The 27,737-nt window shown below is 49.2% G+C and overlaps 2 long non-coding RNA genes across 2 annotated transcripts; both read right to left on the bottom strand.

The window, feature by feature from the left end:
• Window positions 1-100: 100 nt before the first annotated feature.
• On the bottom strand, window positions 101-1,276 carry LOC116562063. The gene is made up of 2 exons (XR_004273736.1): window positions 1,239-1,276; window positions 101-306 (listed from the first exon to the last, which is right to left on the bottom strand). It is a non-coding gene; the product is annotated as an uncharacterized LOC116562063 (long non-coding RNA).
• LOC116562064 lies at window positions 1,270-18,849 on the bottom strand. The gene is made up of 3 exons (XR_004273737.1): window positions 15,996-18,849; window positions 15,139-15,375; window positions 1,270-1,349 (listed from the first exon to the last, which is right to left on the bottom strand). It is a non-coding gene; the product is annotated as an uncharacterized LOC116562064 (long non-coding RNA).
• Window positions 18,850-27,737: the final 8,888 nt, after the last annotated feature.

The following is a 27,737-nucleotide window of genomic DNA, read 5'->3' as shown; positions in this document are numbered from 1 at the left end:
CTCTCCAGAGGGGTCCATTGTCAATACATCCACCCAGAAATTTCCCATCTACACAAACACATGCAAATATCTTAAAAAAAAAAAAAGCTGTACATCGTCACTAGTTTTGCATTTTTGTCTTAATTTAATAACGTAAATTGGCCTGCTTTTCCCATAAAATCTGTCTCATTCAGACAACGGTATAAGATTTCATTATATAGATGCATCATCGCTTACCTCCCCAGCTTCTAGTTTATGGCTGTTACAAATCTTGCCACAGTGAGCGTCCATGTTCATACTGCCACAGGGTATCTGAAGGGCAAATTCCTAGAAGTGGAATTGTAGGTCTCAAGTTACATGTACTCATGATGTTGAAATGTAAGTCACAATTGCCGCCAATGTAAACTGGTCCCGTTTCTACTGCCCCCAGCAGTGCTGAGCCCCGTTCCACCACACCTGAGTCATCACTGCAGGTGATCAAACTTGTTCACCTTTGTCAATATAATCAGTGAAAAATGGCATCTTCTTCCGATTTGCATTGATGAAGCAGTGAAGTTGAGGTCCTTTTCATGTATCCACAATATAGTAAGTTGTATTGTGTTGTTGTTGTTGTTTTTAAGTGAGCTAAGTTTCAGAGAAGAGAACGAAATGTTTTAAATGTTACTGTCAATAGCTGCAGAGCAGTGAGCTATGCGCATGTCAGCTCCAAGTCAGTAACTCGTAAACGTCCAAATGGAGAGGTCAACAAACATCACCAACTTAATATTGAGACCAGAATGCTTTCTACCCAATTCATCTACCACCCAAGCTTCTGAGCCGGGGAGAGATCGGGCTGACTTAACGGCAACTGGACGGGGACTTCACCTCTCCATGCTCCACCTTCCTCCTTCCAAACAGGGCAGCCGGATTACCTGAGTGTTGGTTAACTTTCATTCAAACACACCCTCTTTTGGTGCAAAAGAGAAGTCTGGTGGGGAGTGGAATGTGGTGCTGTTGGTATCATTGCGTCTTATCCCGACCTAGCAAAATTTTATCTTTTTTTTTGTTTTTCCTGCTTTTGATTTTAACGTTTTATTTAGCTTCTGCTCTGAGCAGATGATACATTCACAAGGTTCAAACCTCAACACGATGTAACCAGGTGGACTTTGAGAAGCCTGACTTGATCAGCATCTCATCCCCCACCCCTTGTCATTACTCTTCCCTTTATTGTCAGTAGTTTTTATTATGGAAATAATGGAGCTGGGTACAGTGGCGCTCACCTGTAGCTACTCAGGAAACTGAAATGAGAGGATCGCTTGAGCCCAGGAGGTCGAGGCCGCAGTGAGCCATGATCACACCACTGCGTCCAGCCTTGGCAACAGAGCAAGACCCTGTCTCAAAAAAGGAAAGAAGATAATAGGGGTTTTGAATTGATTTCCTAAATTTCAAAATATATAACAGTGCATAGGCCTTTTCAAATGATCTTTAATTTCTCTGCTCTACTCACTCCTACCCAGCAAGCATATTTCTCCCCTTCAAGAAGCCCTGAAAGAGAGACCCCCAAGGTTCTGTCCGTGACTAAGACAACGTGGCAAACGTGAGAGGGAGCCACAATGTAGCTGCCATAAAAAAATAAGAGTAATGTTTGAACTGTCAGCATTTCCCAGGAGGGACATTGCTATTTTGTGAGTGAGCACCTCATCCCTGGGAGCATTCAAAGAGATGCAGCCAGGGACGATGTGGCACGTTCCACAGGTGTCAGGAGAAAGGAGCGTGGGGCTTCCTCCACTTCCAGAATTCCACATTAAAATTTATTTATTCATTTATTCAACACACATATATAAATAAAGCTCCCTGCATGCCTACCAGTGCGCTAGGGAGTGCCGGCACAGAGCTGCGTCATAAGCCCTGCCTGCATTCGGGGGGATGGGGCCGGGGCTGCCGCACACAGTGCTGCAGCGTTGCCAGTGCACATTCCTCCTAACTGCACAGGGAGTTCGTGAGCTGGACAGCTAGTCAGGTAGCAGCCAGACACATGGAGAAGGTGTCAAGTCAGTGGGAGGGGGCAGTGGACAGAACAGAAAGGGAATGGCTCCTGAGAGGCAGCCTCTCCACATCGCACTCCTCAGTGGCCTCCCTACCTATCAGGCGCCACAGTGGTGTGACTGATATGCTCTCAGAATAGCCAGGAGTGGCACTGTGGGATCCTGGAGCTGTGACAAGAAATGGGGAAGGAATCCAGAGGCCTGGGCACTGCCTCTGTCTCAACTATAGACAGCCACCAGCGTCCCTTTCAGGGTCCTCCTCATTGGAACAACCAGGACATCTGGTCCCCTCTCACCTTGTGGAGGGGTCGAAAATGCCCATGGGAGCCAGGCATGGTGGCTCATGTCTGTAATGCCAGCACTTTGGGAGGCTGAGGCAGCCGGCTCACTTGAGGTCAAGAGTTCGAGACCAGCCTGGCCAACATGACAAAACCCCATCTCTACTAAAAATACAAAAATGAGTCAGACATGGTGTCATATGCCTGTAATCCCAGCTACTCAGGAGGCTGAAGCAGGAGAATCACTTGAACCCGGGAGGCTGAGGTTGCAATGAGCAGAGATCGCATCACTGTACTCCAGCCTGGGCAACACAGCAAGCCTTTTTCTCAAAAAAAAAAAAAAAAAAAATGCCCATGGGGATCTGAAGGCCCAAAATAGTGCATCCTCAGTTGGCAGCTCATCACCCAGACTCTGCTGAAACAGCAATCAGCAACAATTCCATGAGAGGATCTCCAAAAACATGGGATATCAGCTCCACACAGAACCTCACGGGCTGGAGTGGAGGAATTCCAAACCCATGCAGAATCTGAGCTCTATCCAGAATCAGACCACATGGCTTCCCAGGGTAAGAATCACCCAGAGATGCAGCAAAGAGGGTAGAGGAGAGAGCCGTGGAACCATCCTGCAGGCGTCCAACTCCGGCCAGGTGCCATGCCCATTCCCACATCTGTGATTCTCCTGTAAATTCACAGGTTTACAATCATTGTTATGGGTTGCATGGTATCTCTGTAAAAGTCCTATCTTGAAATTCTAACCTCCAGTACCCCAAAATGCAACTGTATTGGGAGATATGAAGTTTAGAGAGGTAAGGAAGGTAAAATGAAATCATATGAGGGGGCCCCAATCCAATGTGACTGTTATCCTTATAAGAAGACAAGATTAGGACACAGACACAGAGAGGGAGGGGTGACCATGTGAGGACACACCCACAAGAGAGCCATTTGCGAGCCAAGAAGAGAGGACTGGGGAGAAACTAACCCTGCAGATACCTTGATCTTGGACTTCCAGACTCCAGGACCGTAAGAAAGTGGATTTGCTGTTTCAGCTCCCCAGCCCTGTGGTATTTTGTTATCACAGTCCTAGAAAACTGATACCATCATTGTTTATCCCTTTGCTGTTTTTAATCTTTCTTCTTTTCTGAGCCATTTGTGGTTTTCCTCTCTATAAGAGTAGATTCCAAGTCCTTACAAAAGGAAGCCATAGGCTGTGTCTCCCACTCACACGAGAAAACCGATACTTGCAAATCTGCACATGTGTGCATTCACACACACATGCACACACACACACGCACACACACACACACACGCACACACACACTCCATCTTGCCTCTCCATCCAATAATCTCCCAATCAAGAAATGGTCTCCCAACCAAATGAAGCATTAGTTACAGTCCGCAGGTAAGTCTTGATTTATGAGCAAACTTAAAATGAAAGAGCCCCTCTCCAATGTGACAAGAGGGGCTCCTGTGTCGGCTGACCTGTGCGGTTAAACAATCTTGATATGTGTCTCCTTTTCCTGCTCACTGCCTACTTCTGGCGTGCTTGTCCCGCCCATCCCAGGTGAGCCTCCCGCCTCCCCAAGTCATGGCATCTTGCCTACAGTATCCACAGCCTTGCATTTGGGGGGGAGGATAAATCATTCCCTTCCTCTTCAATAAATAATGATACGGATATGATTTTAAAAGCACACTCATCCCATCCACCAGAAGGAGTCCACAGGGAGCATGAGGGGGGCGTCCACTTCCTGGCGGCTCCATGTGTACTGCCTGGCCTGCGGTGGCTGAGCAGGGCCTGAGCCTGCTGGGAGCTGTTGAAGGAAGTATTCCTCAACAACCCCAAAATGTGCCCATTCACTCAGTCTTCCTCGCTGGATGACACTTCAGCTGCCCAGCACTCAGAAGTGTCACCAGGGACATGGACGCCATTTTAGTTCACGGCTAAAAGCTGGTCTGCTCTGAAGGCAGAGGCTGCCCTGGACCTGAGGATGGAGCTCGGCCAGCAGGAAATCTACCCACGAAATACAGGGCGCCATGGCGGGGTGGCGGCTTGTCCCGATCGGCTTTCCAAAAACAGCATTACGTCCAATGTATAGAAGCCGTAATAGGGGCTTCTCCCTTTCTGTCTCACTCTACCTAATGAAAACTGTTTCTCTATCATGAAAAAATTATTTTTATTTTTATAATGTTATTTTATGGAAAAAAAAAGACATGAGATTAAAATGAGAATCCAAGTCCAAAATCATCCTCAAGTCTATCCTCTAAGAAAAGTTCGTGTTTCTCTTTATCTGAATTATTCTTGTCCATTTGCAGTTGTCGTCTTCACAAAAATCATTTTCAAATCAAGTAAATAACAAGTAGTTTGCTTTTTCTTTCTGAGCAATGCTATTTCCTTGGAAGGTCACGAAGAAACATGAATGAGTGAAAAGTGTCCAGAGCGTGAGTCATGGGCTGTGATCTGGCAGCCGGGTCCAAGGGAGGGGGCACTGGCCTCCCACACTGGACGCCAGGACCAGACCCAGATACGGCAGCGAGCACCCTGCCACGGGACAGCGCTTTCCCTTCCAGAAGGTGCTCTGCACACACACCCCCACGCACACGCGATTCCACACTTGCTCTCAGCCTGTGAGTGTGCTGCCAATCAGAGGAATCCACCTGTTCACATCTGAATGTTTCCCCTCCGGGTGCCCGTTCTCTCCTTATCCCAGTTTGCTACAGATGGGCCCTTCAGCCAGCAAGCCGCCTCAAGAGGGCAAAGGGTTCACTTAATCCCTTCCCAGAGAAGTTGTTCCAAAATATTCTTTTCAAACAAATCCTAATCAACGGCAGGAAAATGTCCCAGAAACGGAGTGCCCTCTTCCCTCTTTGCAGCATGCCCTCTGTGCCCACTGAGGGGTGAGGGGGCTGAATTCCCCGTGAGCAGCTTCCCCGAGGGTCCCCGCCCTGCCACTCAGGTCCTCTGCTGTAGTGTAGACAGCAGTGGGCAGTGAGGACGCTGCACAGAACTCACTTCCCGCTCTTCCTGTCCCCCTCAGCCTGGGACAGAGTCCCGACGCACCTCTGGGCTCCTGACTCCTGGGAAGCTCCTCCTGCGTGGCTGCATCCCAGGAGCCAGCTGCAGGCCTCGCTTCCAAATGCTCATCCTGCCCGTGGGTTGACCAACAGCCACTCATGTCCTCTGCCAGCCGGTCTTCAGCTGGGCCTGTCTCTACCCGATTCCCCCAGGCAGAAGCAGCAGCGCAGGCCCCCTGAGCCAGGGAGGAAGGGCAGAGAGGAGAGGACAGGCGCCCTAACTAGTTCTGTGCCCCTCGGCCAGCGCCAGGGCGCCACGGACCAGGCCAGAGTATGAGAAATGAGCCACCAAAGTAAGAAAGCAGGCACAAGGCAGCCCAAAGGCTCATGGGTTCCAGAGAGTTCTCCAGGAACTTTCTCACTCATCCCTCCACACCGTCTTCTTTTCAAAATAATGCTGGCACAGGGCCAGACACACAGGTGTGCCACACACACGCACACACGCTGCGCGCACACACTAGACTCCCCACAGGCCCACAGACACACACCTGCCCACACGCTGCGCGTTGTTCTCTGCTGACATCTGAGCAGGGCAGGTTCGAATGCAGCCAGCAGCCACCCACACCCACCCCAGTCGCAAAGGCATCAGCCTTCTCCCCCTTCTCACTTTCAAAGGCCCCTTCGTTCACCTATGTGTGGACCTGTGGCCAGAGCTGCAGTATTCACGAGAGAAAAGGAATCAAATGCTTGGTTTTAGCACAGGAGGCGCGGCATGGGCGCTTGCCCAGAGATCAGACACCAAGCCACGGCCACACCTGTTCTGCCCAGCGGACCCTGGCACCCACCCATGTCGGTGTTTCCCACGTGACTGGTATCCTTTTTGCTTCTTTGTTTTCCTTGCCCACTCAGATGACAAAGATGTTCTGGCCACACGGTCATAGGTCTGCTAGGAAGTGACCTGGGTATCTTGAGACCTGGCTGCTCGTGCTAATGATGGGCCCTTAAAAGGGAACCTTGGAGCCTGACGGGGCCGAGGCTGACTGAGAGACCCCCACAGGTTCCCTGTTTCCTGGGCCAATGTGTGACCAGAGGAATGCAAGTGTGTGTGAACATGCAGACCGTTTGCATATGTGTGCACTTAGGGGTGTGTGTGTATGTCTGTGTGTGAGGGTATGTGTGGTATGGGGTGTGCGTAGGGGTGTGTGTGTGTGATGTATGTATGTGGTATGGGGAGGGTATGTATGAGTGTGGTGTACACAGTGTGTGTGGTGTGGTGTGTATGTGTGGGGTGTGTGTGGGGTGTGTGTGGTAGGTGTATGTAACATGTGTGTGGTGTTGTGTGTGTATATGTGTGGTGTGTGTGTATATATGTGGTGTGTGTGGTGTGGTGCGGTATGAGTGGGGTGTGTGTGGTAGGTGTATGTAACGTGTGTGTGGTGTGGTGTGTGTGTACATGTGTGGTGTGTGTGCACACATGCACATGTACACAGTGTCTGTGTAAGCATGTTGGCCCTGCATGGCTCTTTGCATGTGAATGTGTGTGTGTGTATGAGCATGCGTGTGAAAGGCTGAGGCAGTCGTGGGCATGTGAGTATGTGAGCTGCTGCCATTGTGTGTGTGAGATGATGTGAAAGCCTGTAGAAAGCAGGACTGGGGCACGGATCCCAAGCCTTGGCGGGCACACAGCAGGATGGAGACCAGGCACACACCCCGAGTCTGTACCCTCTCGAGCACAGGGGCAGGTTCACAAGAACCAGAAGGGATCTGCCTCCCATCCACCACCAACCCAGCCACCTGAGAAAGGCAGAGCTGAAGTGAGATCAGTTGGGTTAGGGCTGCACAGAAAATCAGGTAAGTCCCAGTGACCACACGCCAACCAAGGCCGAGAGCAGGTAGCTGATCAGTGAGGTGAGGAGGGCAAATCCAATTCCACAACCAAGTACCAGGAATGCAGGATGGTCGGTGGATACCACAGGGTGGCACAGGGGCACGGAAACGCCCTGGCTCAGGACACAGAGGAGCCTGGTCAGGGCCCAGCTGGCCTCTCAGGAGCTGTGTGACCCCAGGCTGGTCACCCACCCTCTCTTGGCCTCAGTCCACTCACACACTCAGATGCTATTACAAGCGCCCCCTGGACAGCAGCCAGGTCCACAGAGGGGCCCTGCACACCGCAACACACTGCTCAAAGGCTAGCTTCCAAAAGGCACCTGGGGGCTGATCCAAAACACGGGAATGGCAGGTCCCAGCAGACAGAGAAACACTTGTAAAGCTGGGACAGTGAGGCCGCCAGGCATCACCAAGAGCTCCACGAACTGGGGAGGAGTGACCGATGGAGGAGAGGAAGCTGGGGGACAAGGCCCAGCACAGGGGCCTTAGGTTGAAGGGTGCAGTTAAACAGAGCAGGAGACAGGACAGTCTGCACTGTGGCGAGACACGGGGGCTGACTTGGAGACAGTGAGGCCTGATAGGAGGACACCACTTAGGAGTCCCGCGACATCGACGTGAGTCAATAGAGGAGAAGGATGCCACGTAGGCTGAGTGTGCAGGCGCGGTGGCTCACACCTGTAACCCAGCACTTTGGGAGGCCAAGGCTGGTGGATCACCTGAGGTCAGGAGTTCAAGACCAGCCTGGCCAACATGGTAAAACCCCATCTCTACCCAAAATACAAAAATTAGCTGGGCATGGTGGTGTACGTCTGTAATCCCAGCTACTTGGGAGGCTGAGGCAGGAGAATCGCTTGAACCCAGGAGGCAGAGATTGCAGTGAACCAAGATCATGCCACTGCACTCCATCCTGAGTGACAGAGCGAGACTCCATCTTAAAAAAAAAAAAGAAAGAAAAAAAAGAGAATACACAATATACAGTGAGTACACAATATACAATAAGCATGCACCATGTGATGAATATGCATGTAAACATATACAGTGAGTGTTCAATTATGATGGATGCAACGTAAGATAAATATGCTGTAACATGTAAAAATTCAATATATGATGAGTCTATGATATACCAGGAATATGCAATATATGATGAATATGCAATAGGTGAGTATACAGCATATGATTAGCATACAACGTAACAACAAACAAAATGCCATGACTATACAACACAAAATGTGTATACAACACACAATGAAAATACGACATGCAGTGACTCTACAATATAGAACAAATGTAAAATACATGGCGAATATACAATATACAACCAACTACCATACACAGTGAAGGCCTGAGCCCGGGGGGGATGCGGGAGCGGAGGAGAGGCCGGAGAGGTCACTGGGGACACGCAGCCAGGGCTGGGCTGCAGGAGCACGTTGGGCTTAAGTGGCGGCGACTGGAAGCAGGGCTTTCCCGTCTCTAGTTTGGGAGACGGCGAGGGCTGTGGCACCACCTCCAGGATGCGGAAGATGTGACCTCTAAGAACAATTCAACCCTCTGGAAACGTTTCTACCGCTTCCTGGAAGCCTTCGGAGAGCACCCTCAGTCTTCCGGCCGCCACTCTGTCCCTGGGCTAGAGGAGGGTTTGAGGAGGCCCCACCTGCACTCAGGTCAGCTGCTTTGTAGGAAACAGCTTGCCCCGTCCCCTCTGGAGGATTAACCAGGAAGGGACATGTCTGCTGCCCCTTCGGTGGGCACTGGGGCAGGTTGGCGGGGAGGGTTGGGCTCAGAGGGCAAAAAATGGGCCACAGGTGCTCCCAGAGGCCACCACGTGGGAGAAGCCAGACCCAAGTCCACTAGGGCAAGGGGAGGGCCTGGGTACAAACAGACACAACACCCAGAAGTCAAAGGTAGGGACACGGGTGGGAGGAGCTCAGGGTTCGAGCCCCAGTGAGAAGGCCGAACTGTCAGAGAGGGAAGGGTCTGGAGCAGGCGACACACACCTGTCCCTTCCCAGGGAGATGCCACCCAGAGGGGCAGGGCTCGCTCTGGTGACCCAGGTAGAAGGCTGAAGTCAGGGCTGCAGGAATCCCATCAGGGTGCTCCACCTTCAGCCCGGCGGCTCCTCGGCCAGTGCTCTCCACAGGGAAGCCCAGGACAGGGCCCTTCCACAGCCGGGTCCAGCCTCAGCAGCCCAGGAGGATGCTGTGCGTCCTAGCAAGGGGGAGCTGCTCCTGGCTTTGAATAACTTGCCCAAAAGTCCCTTGCCCCCCACCAAACATCCCACTCTTCTGAGGAATCAGGTGCAAACAGCCTCCTGGGCCTCACCTGCCTAAGGTCCACTTCACTGGAAATGGCCGACAGAACATTCCAGGCCACCCAAGTGCTCCGACGCAGTGGATTCTTTTTTTTTTTTTTCCCATTTATTTATTTTATTGCATTTTAGGTTTTGGGGTACATGTGAAGAACATGCAAAATTGTTGCATAGGTACACACGTGGCAGTGTGATTTGCTGCCTTCCTCCCCATCACCTACATCTGGCATTTCTCCCCTTGCTATCTCTCCCCAGCTTCCCACCCCCCACCGTCCCTCCCCTATTTCCCCCCAACTGACCTCAGTGTGTAGTGCTCCCCTCCCTGTGTCCATGTGTTCTCATTGTTCAACACCTCTTGATGAAGGTCTTGGAGAGTGGGTCCCCAGAGCCAAGGGCACCCCTTCTGAGGTGGGTCCCGCTCATCCCACGCTGGGCTTGGAAACCTTCCCTCAGGCAGGTGCTGCCCAGCCTCGAACCCAAGAAGCCGAAGCCATTAGGTGAGAACTGTGGCCTGGGCCCAGAGTCAACGCGGTAAAGTCCACAGAGCCACGGCCGTGGTGATGAGTGGCCACCCACAGACACCTCAGGGACGAGACAGGAGCAGTTATGGGCTGGTTACAACTTAAGGTCTCAGAAAATAAAACTGGGAGATGTCCAGCCCCAGGTGGAAAAGCCCCATCTTTTTAAACCTGTACACTGTCGTCTCTCCACGTGCATATTAAACATTTCCCAATTCAGAAGTCACTGAACACCAATCCTTCTAATAGAGTCTCAGATAGATAGTCTGTTTTCTTGAAGATCAATTTTGAAACTTCACTCCCTGGGGAAAAGGACAGGGTAAACATGAAATCCACAGAAAGACAAAGAATCATCCTTTAATGTAAACTTAAAAGTTACAACATAGAAGTAAAATCGGAAGTAAATTTTCCGTCCCTTCCCTCAGCTACCACCCACCTGAAATCCTTGCTGAAACACTTCAAAGCGTGTGGGGCTGGAGGCAAGATTCCCAGATGCCAGACCCTCGTGCACCGTGAAGGGAGTGCAAATTGCTACCGTCCCTTCTAAAGCAACATAGCAATATGTATATTCTCTAAAACTTCTGGCCATTTCACCCCCAGATCCCTCTGCTGGGAACCTGCCCTAAGGAAGCAGTTCAAAAGATCAAAATAGTATGCACAAAATATGTTCACTATGGTTTTCCCTATAAATTAAAAGTCAAATGCTACAGCCATGAAAAGGAATGAGAGGCCGGGCGCGGTGGCTCACACCTGTAATCCCAGCACTTTGAGAGTCCGAGGTGGGCAGATCACAAGATCAAGAGATTGAGACCATCCTGGCCAACATGGTGAGACCCCATCTCTGCTAAAAATACAAAAATTAGCCAGGTGTGGTGGCGCATGCCTATAGTCCCAGCTACTCGGGAGGCTGAGGCAGGAGAATCACTCGAACCTGGGAGGCGGAGGTTGCAGTGAGTCGAGGTTGTGCCTCTGCACTTTAGCCTGGTGACAGAGTGAGACTTCGTCTCAAAAACAAACAAAAAAAGGAACAAGATTATGTCCTTTGCAGGGACATGGGTGAAGCTGGAAGCCATCATCCTTAGCAAACTAACACAGGAACAGAAAACCCAGCATAGCGTGTTCTCACTCATAATTGGGAGTTGAATAATGAGAACACATGGACACAGGGAGGGGAACAGCACACGTGGGGGAGGTGCCAAGAGGAGGGGGAGAGCTAGAGCTTTAGGACAAATAGCTAATGCATGTGGGGCTTCAAACCTAGATGATGGGTTGTAAGGTGCAGCACACCGCCAAGGCACATGTTTTCCTATGTAACAAACCTGCACATTCTGCACTTGTATCCTGGAACTTAAAGTAAAAAATAAATAAATAAAGTCAAATGCAACCTGAGTATTTAACATCTGGGCATCATAAGTAAATTATCTTATATCAAATCAATGTATTATGCAGTATTTAAAGTTGTAATTATAATAACTATAGTAACAAAGAAAATAGCCTACAGAAAATATCTGAATATTAGACAAGGTCAAGAAGGCACTCCCCCAAAACGCAAGTCATTTATTTACCTTTGTATCTAACTATCCTTCACTTTATTCCAGAAAATTCTCAGGGACCCCTTGTACACTTGCTTTACCAGGATGCTGGGAATGGGGTTTATTCTTTCAAAAACACTTCTGACAATTTCTTCTGAGAAAATTATTATGCGCTCACTGCTGTACTGTTACTATTTTCTAAATGAGAATAAGCATAAATGTCCAATAATAAGGGATTTAAAAAACAATAGATATCCAAACAGTGGAATATTGTGCTACCAATCAAAGTTATGACATCAGAAAATGTCTCTGATATATCAAATGATATATTTGTAAATTACGAAACTGATTTTAAAGACAAGTTCCTGGTTAAAGGTATATATTTTTCTTTAATTTTAATTCCTTAATATTTTTCTTTTATACAATAAAAGTTATTTCAAAATGGAAAAACTGTTCCCAGGGCTGAGTCTGATAATTTAAGAATAAAAATATCCAAGGGTTAAGAGCTAAACTCTACAACTTTTGAAAGAAAGAAAACACACCTGTAAATCTTTATGACCTTGGATTAGGCAACAACAGACATGCAACAACTAAAGAAAAAATAGTAGATAAACTGGACTTCATCAAAATTTAAAACTTTTGTTTGACAGAGAACACCATAAGGAGGAAAGACAACCCACAGAATAGAAAAAAGGTTTTTCAAATCATATTTCTGATAAGCGTCTAATATCAAGAATATATAAAGAACTCTTACAAGTCAACAATAAAAAGACAACAAATCCAATTCAAAAATGGGCAAAGGATTTGAATAGACATGGCTCCAAAGTTGTACAAATGATCAATAAGTGCATGAATAAATGCTCAGCATCATTAGTTATTAAAGGAATACAAAGCCAAAACTACAAGGAAATACTCCTTTACACCCACTAGGACGACTTAAATTTTTAAAAATATGTGTGATCCGTCTTGTTATTGTCTAACAAGTGTTAAGGAAGTTGTGGAGAGAAACTAGATCCCGCCTGCATTTCTAGTGAAAATGTAAAACGATGCAGCTACTTAGCAAGCCAGTCTAGCAGTTCCTCAAAAAGTGAAACATAATGTTATCATTTGACCCAGCAATTCCACTGCTAGGTATGTACCCAAGAGAACTGAAAACATATGTCCTCACAAAAATGTGTACAAGAATGTTTATGACCGCATGATTTATAATAGTCAAAATGGGAAACAGGGCTGGGTACAGTGGCTCACGCTTGTAATCCCAGCACCTTGGGAGGCCAAGTCAGATGGATCACTTGAGGTCAGGGGTTCAAGACCAGCCTGGCCAGCATAGTGAACCCCCATCTCTACTAAAATTAGCCGGGCATGGTGGCAGACACCTGTAACCCCAGATGCTTGGGAGACTGAGGCAGGAGAATCACTTGAACCTGGGAAGCGGAGGTTGCAGTGAGCCAAGATGGCGTCGCCCCTGTGCTCCAGCCTGGGTGACAGAGTGAGACTCCATCTAAAAATAAATAATAATAAAAAAAGGAAGAAAGCCAAAAGTCCACTAACTGATAATAAATAAAACATGGCATATCCATATCTATACAACAGAATATTATTTGCCAATGAAATGAATAATTAATGCATGCTACAACATAAACAAACCATGGAAACATGCTCAGTGCAAGAAGCCAGACACAAAAGGCATGTGTTATATTATTTCATTTATAAGAAATACGGCAAATCCACAAAGACAGACAGTAGATGCTTAGCGGTTGCCAGAGGCTGGGGAAAGAGGGCATGGGAAGTGAATGCTCATGGTGCTGGGTTTCTTTCGGAGGCGGTGACATGTCCTTGAATTAGACAGCGGTGATGACTGCACACCTTTGTGAATATACTAAATACCACGATGTGGTACTCTTTAGAGGGGTGATTTTTATGGCGTGTGACTCCTATCTCAGTCTTTAAAGTGTGGTAATACATATGTCAGCTCAGCGCCACACAGGCGGCTCTCAGGGCCTGCGCTCTCTCTCGAGATGGGCTGAAGCTTGTTGCGCTGTCACTTTGCAAACAGGTCCAAGCTTTTTGCTAGCAAGCAGCATGTCGGCCAAGCCTGCCTCGAGTTCACATGGACGTCCTTCAGATTCATGAATACATCAGCCCTGGCTAGGCCACTGCTTCGGGGACATTGAGAACAGATGAAACCAGGGAGGAGAGATTAAAAGATGCGAGATTCTAACCTTCATCTCCATCTCCGAGCCTGCGTCACTTAGGCCCAGACAGTTAAAGTCTCTGTTGCCCATAAACAAAATACTGACTACTTCCTCCCCAGGATTAGGATGAGAAATACTTTAAGGGAATCCCCGTAAAGCACAAAGCAAGCCTATTTTATTTTAAGAGAGAAATTCCTAGCTGGGTGAGTCCAGGTTTTTGAGCCTCATGGTGACAAAGGCACACAGCAATTGCTTTCTGCACGTTTCCCCTCCCACCTGGCAGATGCTAAGCGTGGGCTCCTGTCTCTCCCTGTTTAGGCCTTCCACACGTTTCCTGAGGAAGGACCTGTTCAAGCCCCACCTTGCACAGGAGTCCTCTGGAAGGGCTTTGAGAAGGGACTTGGGAGGTGATGATGAACAGAGCACAGGGCTGAGCCTCACCTCAGACACCCTCGCAGGGACCGCCAGCAAGTTCCTCTCCCAGGGGACCTCGGTGTCCTCCCCTGTGAAAGGAAGAAGCTGGAACCCGTGATCACCGAGGTCCCCGTCGGTCCTGATCTCTTCTGCCCAGCTCTGCCTGCTGTTTGTGAACTCGTCAACCAGGCCTTAGAAGTGCTGAATACATTAAATGGTAAATCATCTTGATTGCTGTAAAAAATGGGTTTGGCCAAGCTGAAGCTTGTTACTGGTCGATGAGGAATTGCCTGGCCAAAGGAACAGTGACACAGCAGCTTTGTTAATTTAGCAAGACATTCTTTTCCTTTATTTCTTGTAAAGAAAAAAATGCCGTCATAAATTAAACTCCTCTGACTCTGCTGGCCACAAACGACTCGTTCCACTGCTCATTGAAACTGCTCATTGAAACTATGGGGTCGTGTAATGCTGGAGGGAAGCTGAGGACATTGCTGGCTACGGAGAAAGCCCCACATCTTGTGGGTGTGACCACATGATACCTCATGGCTGAAGGTCTAGGAGCTTGGGGCCTCAGGACTGGACTGAGAGATGTAGCAGGAAGATATCAGGGAGGGCTGACAGCCCAGTGTGGGGGAAACACCAGATATTAAAGCCGGAAGGACCCAGCCTCCAACCTCGATTCTTCGATGGCTAGCAGTGGGCCCTCAGTGTTCAGGGCACAGAAACAGGAATTGCTGCCAGGAGCTCCAGGGCAGGCAGGACAGAAGCTGCTCCATCCTCGTGTCCTATTTCAAAAGAAATTTTTTTAAACACCAAAGCCAGTATCGTGATTGGCTGAAATTAATCACATCACTCCAAAGGCATCTTCCAACCCTCGTCTGTGTCCTGGTCTGAGAATGGACAGCGGTAGAGTGATCAAATGACTCAGGTTGGAAGTTGAGGAAAAGCCCCCTGAGTGAGCAGCGTGGTACTCAGAGCAGAGGCTGTGCACACTTACCCATCCATCGTTTATTATTCGTTCCTTCAGCCACTACTCACTGAGAACTTCCTCTGTGCCAGGCGCTGGGAGAACTAAAATGAATACAGTGTGGCTTTGGTGGTTGAAACTCACAGATGACTGGAAAACAGAATGTTGGTGCATCTACAAGGAGCCGATCCTCTTGCAGATATTATTTCATTGAATTTTATCATCTCTTTGAGGTCAATGTTATAATCTCCATTTTACATCAAGAGGCTGTTGGGAAGCATTCGAGGTTGAATAATTTAAGTCACTGTCTTAGTCAACCTGGGCTGCCCTCACAAAATATCACAGCCTGGGTGCCTTGAACAGCACAAACTCATTTCCTCTCGGTTCCAGTGCCAGGAAATTCTGTGTCTGGTGAGGGCTCCCTTCCTGGCTTGCAGATGCCCCTTCCTTACCATGTCCTCATGTGGCAAGAGAAATAGCAAATCTCTCTCTCCCTCTTCTTAGGAAGCCACCAATCCCATTGGATCAGCATCTCTCCCTATGGTTTCATTTACTCCACCTACCTCTCAGAAACCCCGTCTCCAAATCCCATCACATTTGGAGTTAGGACTTCATAGAAATCCAGGGGCAGGGACACAATTCATCCCTAACAGTCACTCAGTGAGTTTCAGAACAAGATTTAAAACTGGATGCATCTGCTTCCAAAGCTGGGGTCCTCTCTACCCTACTCTATTTGCCCACCACCTTCTCCGCCCTTACCACTTGCAGGTTATAGACCCCTCGAGAACAATGTGGGGGGACATTCTTGGCCCCCAGCCTCGTGCTGGGTATCACCAGCTTTTTGGGCGGTGCCAGCATTTCAGGATCAGCGGGCACCGCCTTCTCACCTGTTGATGAGGCTGATGGCCTACATTCATTTTAATAATTTTCCACATTCACCTCCAATCGTCCCCATTTAAGCCAGAGCCCTAAACAGGTGTTTGCAAGGTCACATGCATTTTGGAGTGTCTGTTTCCCTGCCCTTTGTCCTGGGAAGATATCCACCTCTGTGGGGAAGATCAAAGTACAAATTCCTGACTGCCTCTCCTCGTGACAAAAACCACATGCCGAGTGCCCTGCTGATAGGACAACTGTGGTATGCAGCTGGAGAGGCGAGTCTGCTGGAAAAGGAGATACCTCTCCCACCACTTCAAGGCCCAGCCTGAAGCCATAAAGATCTTAGGTGCTTTAACCAGGATTAAGAAAATTCCAGGCGGAAACCAACAGTTGACTCCTTTGGACTTTCTCTTGGTTAACTCCACGTAAACCAACGTTCTATGCCTTATAGAATTCCAACTCTAGAAGTTTTCAATCCATCTATTGTTTCCCATGACAGGAGCAGGTCTGGGTCCTTTGCAAACATTGAAAATAGGCCAAACAGAGCCTCGAACAATTTGGCCTCATGGGGCCACAGCCCATCTCAGATTTTAATGCATGTTTCTCTTCAGCAGATTGTGCGTGAATGATTTTACTAATGAGGTAAGGAGGACGCACCTCAATAAAGCCAAATAATCACTCTAGCTTGAAATGCTTACACAGCCCTCCAGTATGGACTAGAAACTAGCATGCTCAGATAAACTGAAGCCCACTCAGCTTCTGTGCTGGGTGTGCACAGAGCCGGACACAGGGTTTTTTGCAAGAAAATCGTGAGACACAAAGACTGTAAAACAAGCCTAGTTTCTGGGCTACAGAAGTACAGACCATCAGTCTGTGCTTATCCTCAGGTCTTTCCTTGCCCTCTTAGAACTGAGGGGCCTTGGACAGGTGATCCACATGAGCCCCCGCCTCATTCAGGATATTCCTCATGTAAAACAGAAGTGACAAGATGGATCTCACAGTACAATGGAGAGGGTTAGAGGAGATGAGGCATGCAACTGTGCTGTGGAATCTGTAAAACCCTACATATATGTTGATTACAGAGGGGACCGTGCTAAGCTCAAGAAGAGCTACGTGTAGTATTCCCAATAGGAAATTCCCCTCCATGTCCAGACATGTCCAATTTGACCCAAATCAGTGGATGCTCAAAGAAAATGTAACACTAGCTGCTGTGTATTTCACACCTAACTCTGCACATAAGACCCCGTTTATCCCTCCCAGCTGCCTCTTGGGTGCCAATATTGCAATTTCATGGATATAGGACACTCGGAATCTGGAAAGTTCAGCTCTCTGCATGAATTAGTCCATTTTCATACTGCTGTGAAGACATACTCAAACTGGGTAATTTATAAAGAAAGAGGTTTAATGGACTCACAGTTCCACATGGCTGGGGAGAATTCACTGTCACAGTGGAAGGTGAGGCAGAAGCAAAGGCACGTCCTACACGGCAGCAGGCAAGAGAGCATGTGCAGGAGAACCGCCTTTTCTAAAACCGTCAGATTTCCTGAAACTTAATTGCTCTCCCGAGAATAGCATGGAAAAATCCCATCCCCATGATTCAATTACCTCCCCCCAGGTCCCCCTACAACATATGGGAATTATGGGAGCTACGATTAAAGATGAGATTTGGGTAGAGACACAGCCAAACAGGTGTCTGCACAAAGACATGGAGCTGATTTGAAGACCAGCTTCAAGGGAGGAGAAGGATAAAGCAACTCACCCAAGGTGAGACTATGAGAGGGACCCGTGGTCCCACTGGGGGCCCTGCCTCTCCTCTCTGTCCACGCCTGTGGAAGGAAACCAGCCCGGTCCAATACAGCTACTGCGTGGCAAAGCAGAAGGCAGAGCTCTGGGGAGAATACCAACCCTACCGCACCGCTGCCCAATCGAGGATGGGCTAAGGGCCTCTGCTTCAGGCTTGTTTTTGAAGCCCCCACAGCCCTGTGTGACTCTTGGGATCCTGGAAGTCACAGATGGGCTCCTGGCTGGCCATGCAGTGCCAGGTACTAGCCAGCCCACCTTTGTGCCCACAAGAAGAGGGCTGTGCTGTCTTTGCTGAGCCTTTCTCATTCCCCGGTAGGTCTGTTTGGGCTTTGGTCTTTAATCGTGTGTGTATAGAGAAACACCCATCCTGAAAAGAAAATGCCTTTGTTTGATTTAGAAGCATCAGACACGTCCCTTCCCTCAATGAGTGGTTGGGGGCTTCCACCTCGGAACCGAACACACGAGAAAAAAACAAACATTTCTCTGAGGATGTTCCCCGCTGAGACCACACTGCTATTGCTTTCAAGCTGAGGAGAAATGTCTCACCTGCCAACAGGGATCATAAAATTTGTCGTCAAATATTGAGAAACATCAGAGCGCTGTGGCTGCGTGGCCTTGAACGCTGAAAGCCCTCGTGGTGTTGCCTGGGTCACAAAAGCAATATATCTTCCTGGAGTGATGCTTTTATAGGTCACTGTGGAGTTTTCAAGCTGTAAAGGCCCTGGGCAAGCTTGTCTGATTACCCCCCCGACCATGCTGGTGATAAGAAAACTAAAACCCAGTGAGCGAGGACTCATCCAGGGTCACATTGCTGCTGGACGCAGTGGCCAGAGCTTCCATTAGGGCCTGTCTGGAGCTGAATTGGGACCCTCAAAATTCCTATGTCGAAGTCTTTCCCCGCAGTACTTCAGAAAGTCACTGCATTTGGAGAAAGGTTCATTGAAGAGGAGATTAAGTTAAAATAGGGCCATTAGGATAGGTTCCAATCCAATTTGACTAGTGTCCTTTTAAAAAGAGGAAATTAAGGCCAGGCACAGTGGCTCACATCTGTAATCCCAGCACTTGAGGCCAAGACAGGCAGATTGCTTGAGCCTAGGAGTTGAAGACCAACCTGGACAACATGGTTAGATTCTGCCTCTAAAGAAAAAAAATACAAAAGTTAGCCAGGTGTGGCGGCATGCACCTGTAGTCCCAGCTACTCAGGAGGCCGAGGTGGGAGAATCACTTGACCCTGGGAGGTCGAGGCTGCAGTGAGTTGTGATTGTGCCACTGCATGCCAACCTGGGCAACACTGTAAGATCCTGTCTCCAAAATAATAAAAATAAAGAATTAGGATGCAGATATGCACAGAGAGACCACCGCGGGAAGACACGGGGGAAAGGCAGCCACCTCCATGCCACACCCAGAGACCTCAGGAGCAGCACACCCGCCAGCACCTAGATCTCAGACTTCCAGCCTCCAGGCCTCCGAAAAACCAGACATCTGTTGGTGACGGCCCCTGTCTGCAGCCCTTTGTCACGGCAGCCCTGAGCAGCAACACTGGCCCCTCTGCGTACCCATGTCACGGCAGCTACTTGCGAAACAGGGACTTTAAAGGATGTCATTTCTGCACACTTACTGAAAGAGATGTTGGCAAAGCCCTTTTCATGAGTAGACACAGTGTGGGAGAGACCCTTTGACGTTGTTTGTGTTGTGCAGATCGTGATAGAATGTCATGGCAGTCATTTTCCTGTGTGACCAGAATAGTTGAGGCGCGGAAGAGATCTCTGGAGTGATTCTCTTCCAGGCATGGTGCTTACTTCCAGGGATAAGATCAATTTACTTTGTTTCAAAAAGTCTAATGAGAGTCTCATGGATTTATTTTCTTGCTTCCTGAAATAAACTGAGAAGGAAAAGGTATGGGGGAATTTTTTTTTTTTTTTTTTTTGAGACAGACTTTTGCTGTTGTTGCCCAGGCTAGAGTGCAGTAGTGTGATCTCAGCTCACTGCAACCTCTGCCTCCTTGGTTCAATTCCCTGCCTCAGCTTCCCAGGTAGCTGGGTTTACAGGCGCCTACCACCATGCCTGGATAATTTTTTTTTTCTTAAGTAGAGGCAGGGCTTCACCATGTTGGCCAGTCTGGTCCTGAACTCCTGACCTCAAGTGATTCACTCACTTCAGTCTCCCAAAGTGCTCGGATTACAAGCGTGAGCCACCGCACCCAGCCCATACTGGGTTTTTCTAAGGGAAACGTGGATGGAAGTAGGTAGAGGAGAGAGTAAAAGAAAGCTATAAAATGGAACTGCTCACTTGTGTTCCATTGGTCATGAGTGGCCATGCACTCTGGACCTGCATGCTGGGTCGCAGAGACAGAGGTGCAGGTGCCATGTGGCTGAGGGCTGTGGTCACAGGCCGTGTAGCACAGCAGTCTCACGTGTGGACTTAGAGCCGACCTTCCTCCCCCACTTGGCTGTGTGAGCTTGGGCAAGTTCCTTGATGTCTCTGGTTCCCCATGACGTTAAATGGAAGCCCCAGCAGTGCCTCTCACAGGGTAATGCTAAGGCTCCAGTGAGTGAAATCTCAGAGGCTGCACAGTAGACCTTTAGCCTCTGTCTTATGGCTGAAGTCAGACAGTCTGAAAAGCAGTGACTAACAATGCCCAGAGTATCCTAATGAGGGCACATGAAGGACTTTGGAAACCCTACACAGGGATCCCAAGACTTGGCCTGCAGTGGGTGGGCACAGATGAACCCAGGAGGGCCTGGTGAGCTGACTCCAGCACGCAGATCCGAGACTGTTCTGGAAGGGAGATCCCCTGTCAACAAATGGGGGATGAGGGGAGCCCTGTGAAATACGGCCTGTTTGGGGAAATGTGAGGCGTTTGGGGCAGCTGGGGAGAAGGCCGTGTTGGGAGCGTGGTGAGAGGAGCATCTGGAGAGGTTGACAGGGTCCAGCGTGACGCTATTCCAAGAGCAAGGGGTTTAGCAAGAGGTGATGTGGCCAGATCCACAGTGTAGAACGATTGGCTGCTCCTGCCGCTGGGAGGAAGCTACATTGGAAGGACAGGGGCTGCAGGCAGGGAGACTCGTTAGTCCAATCAGAGGGGATCAGGGCCCTGACAGCAGTACTGTGGGGACATCAATCCCTTCCCCTCCCTGGGCACGTGGGGGAGACCGTCTCTGGACTGCAATTTCCAGCCTCCGTTGCAGTCAGCTGAGGGGCCGCAGGAATGGGACAGAAACGACGTGACCCGTTTCAGGCGGGGCCTTAACATCTTGCAGGACCGTCTCGTCTGCTCTTACCTCCTGCAGCGAGTTCAGAGGCACTGGCACCAGATGGCAGAGCTGCAGCTCGAACAAGACGAGATTCCTGAGGGGTGACCTAGAGGCCGGCCCGGCCATCCAGATGCTGTGTTTGGCCACTGATACTGCAGGGATATTTGTGACCGCAGCATGGCCTGGCCCACCTGACTACACCAGGGGGACTCAGAGCACTTGGAGAATGGGAAGGACTGGGGGAGACAGAGGAGTCTAAGGGTGACTCCCTGGATGACCAGGTGAACGGTGGCACCATTAACTGTGGCGGGAGATGCTGAGTGCTAAGTTGGCACTTTTATCTTAAATAAGCGTGTTTGACGAGAGGGCCACAAGCAGGTGCCCCCTGCAACACGTGTACGATGCAGCACTGGGAAACAGGCTGGAGCCAGAGCTGTGGACTTGGGGTTGTTGGCCTCCGGGTGGTTATTGATGTCTCTGGAAGGAAAGAGAGTGTCTAGGAGTGCCATGGAGTGTGCAGGGCAAAGGACACTAATGGATACAGGAAAGAAGAGGAGAAGGAGTGGTGGAGGAGCCAGAAAAACTCTGCTATTCAGGAAGAGGAAGAGCGAGAAGAGGGTGATCAACGCCAAGATGGTGATGGGCAGGCGAGTCTGATGCAGACCAAATGCACGCTCTGGATGTGGCGCACAGCAGGCCCCGGAGGGACAGGCAGAGCCAAGCCAGGTCAGGGGACGGAGGGTGAGCACCAGTCCCGTGGCCTGAGAAATAAGAGGTGCAGTGGGTGTCCCTGGGAGAAACTTGGCCCAGAAAGGAAGGAAGGAGGTGAGGAAGATGCCGGGTTGAAAGAGGCTCATGCCAAACAGAGAGAGATAGCAAAAAAGTGCAGCAGAGGGGAGGTGGGAGAAGATCTAGCAGAGAGAGGCGGCGCTTGGTGCAGACATCTAACCCCAAGAAGTAGAGGGCATGGTGGGAGATGGAGAAGGGAGCCTCCCCCTGCCAAGACCTTCCCAGAGCAGCGTCTCCCCTGTCCCCTCCAAGGCTTCCAATCCCCTAAGACGGAGGCCAACTAGAGCTGCCCAGCCTCTCCACTGTGCCAGCTGCTGCTGTCACAAACTGTTCAGCCCATGGCCCAGGGACCAGGGGCTTGTGCCCTCCCCACGCAGCCCTTGTGCAAGGCCCTTGCCGGGCCCCGAAGAAGATAGTCAAGTGTTTATGACAGTCGTGACCCTTCAGGAGCTAAAGCGGTCCAGGAGGCAAGATAAGGCAAGTTCAGAAATAACTCATCTGCGGCAGACAGATAGGTGATAAGAGCCAGGGAGAGGCACAGATCATGTGTGAGGGAGCTCACAGGGAGATTCTCGTCTGCTGGAAAAGATCGGGAAAGAAACATTGCAGGCAGAGCCTGGGGACCCAGGCCTACCTATGCATGCCAGTGTCTCTGCCAGGTTCTGGGTAAACTGTGTCTCTCCTTCTTCTCGCTGGGGCTCCCTTCTCTGTCCCATTAGCTCTGGCTCCTGCTCCCACTGTGGTCAGTGAGCTCTTGCTGGATGACCCTCCTGGTCCTCCTATCACCAGCAGGGTCAGAAATCTGATGCGGGAACAAGAGCAAAGTCACAGGGCTCCACAGACACATCCTGGGACGGGGGCACAGATAGAACTTGAGCGGGACTTTAAAAATGAGCAAGTATTGGCCGGGCGCAGTGGCTCACGCCTGTAATCCCAGCACTTTGGGAGGCTGAAGCAGGCAGATCACAAGGTCAAGAGATCAAGACCATCCTGGCCAACATGGTGTAACACAGTCTCTACTAAAAATACAAAAAGTCGCTGGACGTGGTGGAGTGTGCCTGTAATCCCTGCTACTCGGGAGGCTGAGGCAGGAGAATCGCTTGAACCTGGGAGGCAGAGGTTGTGGTGAGCCAAGATCGTACCACTGCACTCTAGCCAGGCAACACAGCAAGACTCCATCTAAAAAAAAAAAAAAAAAAAAGGCAAATATTGACAGCTGACGGAGGTCGGCTAGCTGGCTGAGACCACACCACCTGGTCTGACAAATGCAGACCATCCTCTTTTAGCAAGTCCTTCCTATTGGAAAACAAAAATCCCAAGAGGTAAAGTTTGCTTCTCAGATCTTCTGAACAGTCATTGAATTCAAGCCATCCAATAATGTCAAACTCTTAAAAGAGGGACGGGAATGAGGCATCTTGCGCACTGCACACAGCAAAATGAAAACCCAGATTTATTTCTATAACGTGAATTTTTAAATATAATACTGAAATGGGCACAAAAGTCAACAACCTTATTAAAATGATTTTGCATTTCTTAACTTGATCTTTTCTGACACTACCCTTTGGAGTCACAGATGAGAAAAGCAAGGCAGGGTAACTGTGGCCCTACCTAAGGTTGCAAAGTGAGTTGTGGAAAGACAGGCTTGTTCCAGAAACAGCATGGCGGGGAAGGGTGTCTGTGGTTCTCAGTAGCTCCAGCTGACTCTGGGGCAAGGACACAGGGAGAAGAAAAACTCCTCCCGGGGACGGCCATGTTTCTGTGTGTACATGAGCTTCCGAGGGACGATGGTCATCTCCAAGGTGAAACTTGTGAGCCACACGCTCAAAAAGGCCTGTGGGCCAGGAGGGAAGGCTCCTGCACACACAGACGTGGAGCTGTGCTTGCTTTAGGTCATGAGGACGCCAGAGCGGCTTCCTATGATTATTCAAGACAGATGGAATTTCACAGCCCGTGTGAGATGAGGGCAAGGGGCTTGGACACAGCAGCTTGCGAGAGCTGGAATGCCAGTCTCCAGGAGGGGCGGGAGTGTCTCCTCCAAAATTCAAACCCCCAAACAAGCCCGACTTTCTGCAGACAGGACCCTCGCCATTCAGTAGGGGCCTCTCCCCCAACACCAGACCCGCCCCTCAACTTGAAAATCCTACTTGGCTGCCCTTAATTACCCCAAACACATTGGAGTCACAAGTCACAAGGCCACGTTCCAAGCCCCTACGCCTGAGTCTCCAGGAACCGCTTGCCTTGCCTCACCTCAGACGCATCATTTGGAAGCAGAAGCCTGTGGCTTCATTTCTTTTTATTTTAGAGTTGATCTGCTAGAAAAAGGTATTTTGCGAGGCGCAACGGAGGTAGGACGTCTTGTCGGCTAGCCACTTCGCAGACATATGGCCTGCTATCCCACCAGTTAGGAAGTGATTATTGGAGCCGCACAAACAGATTTTTTTGTCAAAGTGGAGGTGTGATTTTCTCAGGTCCTGTGAGAACACACACACATATTTTTACCAACCCAATCTGTTTTCCAGCAGCCGGGTGGCCGCGGGGCCTGGACGTCCGCTCGGGTGTTCAGGAGCCTGGTAAGGTCCCTGCAGGCTGCAAACCTGCCTGGCAGGAGCCAGAGACCCCAAGTTCACCCTGTGACCACAGACAGCACCTCTGCCTGCCCTTGCCTGTGACAAGAGGGATGGCCACGAAAGCTGCGTCCTCGCGCACGGAACCACGCACCCGGGCTCACCCTACTCCACATCCTAGAGCCAGGACTTTTCTTAAACTCACCACTGCTAGTTTAGTTCTAAGATCTCTTTGAAATAAAAATTAAGACACGCAAAAGATACTAGGGTGAAGATGGCAGATGGAACACGTTCCTTTACTTCCTTCCATTAGCTCTCTAAACACATCAAAAACAAAACTTTTGTTTTATTTGACTGTAGATTTGTGCTATCCAATATAGTAGCCCCTAGCTATGTGGGCTACATTTATATTTCATTAAATCAATTCTAAACTTCAGTTTCCAGGTCACCCTAGCCACATCTCAAGTGCTCAGCAGCCTCACAGGGTTGCTGGCTGCCACAGTGAAGAGCACAGATAAAGAATGTTTCCATCATCATCACAGAAAATCCTTCCTAACAGCACTGGGACAGGCCCTCAAGAAGCAAAATCTGGGGGAGAGCACAGTGGTAAAATGCGGGAGGCTAGGAAGGGAAGGGTGCATGGGGGCTGGCTGAGCACACAGGATAAAGCTGAGCCCTACGCCAGCACTGGGGCAGCCAAGAAGCCAACTCACCCTTCACACTCAAGAAGCCTGAGCAGGGGCAGCAGAGGGAGCCCACGTGCACTAGCTCATAAAAAGAAAAGTCTAAACTAAGGTCATAGACTTTATTTAAAGGTTAAAAATCTTTCCTTCTATTCGCTGCCTTGACAAATATACCTTCTTGGTGATATAAAAGGCCCGTGTATTAGTTTCCTAGAGTGCCTTGGCAAAGTGCACGCGCTGGGTGGCTGAGGACCACAGGTGTTTATTCTCTTACTTCTGGAACTGGAAGTCCAAGGTCAAGGTGTCTGCAGGGTTGGTTCCTTCAGAGGCTGTGGGGGATCTGTTCCTGGGTTGCCTGTTGGTGTCTGGCGATGACCAGCACCTGCTAGGCACTCCCTAGCCTAGAGATGCATTTCTACCTCCATCTTCATATGGCTATCTTATAAGGATGCCAGTCATCTCAGATTAGGACCCACCCAACCCCAGTGTGACTTCATCTTAACTAATTATCTCTCCAATGAACGTACTGCCAAACAAGGTCAGGTCCTGAGGAACTGGAGGTTAGGACTGCAACGGATCTTTTTGAGGGGACGTGATCCAGCCCTTAATAGTAGGTTCAGATGGATAGTCCTCCTTGGACTTCTCTGTTCTGCAGCAGCACACAGCAACACGGGCAGGTCCCTGATCATGGCCTGTTCCCCTCCTTCCTTCCCAGCCCAGCTCCATCCTGCACCTGAGGGGGCTTACATGGCTCCATCCAGACCTCCCACAAGCCCCTGTTCCCAGCCTCTCCTCGGCCTAGGTGGCTCACACTGGCAGCACGGTGCACTCTGGAAGGAGGGCCCCTGGGGCCCTGGGAGCAGGGTTGGGATCCTTTGGACAGGAAATTCCAAGACCTCATTTCCCTGAAGAATGTTCTAGAAGGAAGAATGGGGGGCAAGCTCTGAGTGGATGTGTCCTCTTGGCCCCTAGGAAGGGGCACAGCTAGAAAGGGAGCACAGGATAGTGGCCCAGGTCTAAGGACCTTTCTGCCAAGAAGCAGCTAGGTTTACCAGCGGAACCCAAAGACGGCTTGGGATTTGGGATGTCTAGAACTTCTGAAAATGAGAAGGAAAGAAGAGCCAAGAACAGAATTACTTGAAAATCTGTTCATAAACTAGTGAGGCGCACAAATCCCCTCTCCAACCCCAGCAGAAAACCAAAGGCTTATTCTCTGGCGAGGGTAGACTGGGTCTCTAGCAGGGGAGATCTGAGGCACAGCTGAAGGCCAGGGGACCACAGAAGAAGGGAAGGTTTGTATGCTGAATATAAACACCCCTGCCGCAGCCCTCTTCTCTCTCTCTCTCGGCTTTCAGAACATCTAGGTTGTCACTTCCAAGAGAGGATTAAAGGCCTCTCGTAAGAAAGCCCAAGAGGAAAGACCTAAAGATGCCAATACTGGTAGCTCCCCAGGAAAGTAGTCCAACCAGGTTCTTTTACAAGGAAGCCCCCAATCAACAATCTTACTCACACACTTAGTGCTTCTAATCAACTTTTCATGTCCCACTCATAAATATAAGCCAGTAACTAAGGGTCTAGCTGAAGAAAGCCCCTGACATGAGAAGATGTGACCAAAACAAAGAGAAGAAGGGTAACTTGGAGGAAACAGAGATTACGTAGAGAGAAGAAAGAGTTTGAAACAGGGAGCTGCTGTCAATATCCTCAGATAGACAATCAGATATGGCATCCGGGCATAATCATATGTTTGGTTTTTTTAAAAAAAAAGAATATTTAGAGAACAGAAAGAATTGTTGTAAACTTTAAATGTCTTGTTATAAATGGAAAGTTCATTAGAAAACTTAGAAGATAAAGCAGAGGAAATAGAGAAAATAGAGCAAGAAATGAAAAATTGGTTCAAGGGCTTCAACAGATGAAGATAGAGTTCCAGAGAGAGAGAGAAACCAAGGAAAAGGCAGGAAAGGGAAGCATCAAGATATAGTTAAGGTTATTTCAGAGAATGGCAAGACATGAATTTCTAGCCTGAAGGACCCAGTGAGCACCCACCTGTATGACAGATGAAAACATACCCAGCCCAAGCTGTCTTCATAAAATTTAAAAATACTGAAAACAAAGCAATCCTACAAGCTTTCAGAGAGATAAAAATAGCTCTTCTACAAAGGATCAGGAATCAGAATAATTTCATTCTCAAGACAAATCTTGGGTGCTAAACTACAATGCAGCAAAAATCTGGGGGGAAATGATTTCCAACCCAGAATGCTGTACCAAACACAATTATCAACGAAGTGTGAGGGTAAAATGAAGATGGCGTCAGACGTTCAAGGTGTCAAAGTATTTGCCTCCCACATCACAGGAACTATCAGGAAATTTGCTCCACCAAAATAGGAGAAAACCATGAAAACCAAGCCCTGTGTCCATTGACTTTCCAGCCACCAGTGAAATGGGGGTCCGAAGGATTTAAAATATTGGGTTTTATCTTTTTTATTTTTTAAATTTTTGTGTGGGGGTTGGAAGCTTCCTCAGTATCATCCCTTCATGGTTCACCAGGAAGATGTTACCAGAAAGGGGTCCCGATCCAGACCCCAAAAGAGGGTTCTTGGACCTTGTGTAAGAAAGAAGTCAGGGTAAGTCCACAGAGGAAAGTGAAGGCAAGTTTATTAGGA

Source organism: Sapajus apella, unplaced genomic scaffold, assembly GCF_009761245.1.
Source record: "Sapajus apella isolate SASKATOON/1434 unplaced genomic scaffold, GSC_monkey_1.0 scaffold31, whole genome shotgun sequence".
In the NCBI taxonomy this organism is placed as follows: domain Eukaryota; kingdom Metazoa; phylum Chordata; class Mammalia; order Primates; family Cebidae; genus Sapajus; species Sapajus apella.
The sequence above is the reverse complement of the archived record's forward strand: the minus strand, read 5'-3'. Positions and strand labels throughout refer to the sequence as shown.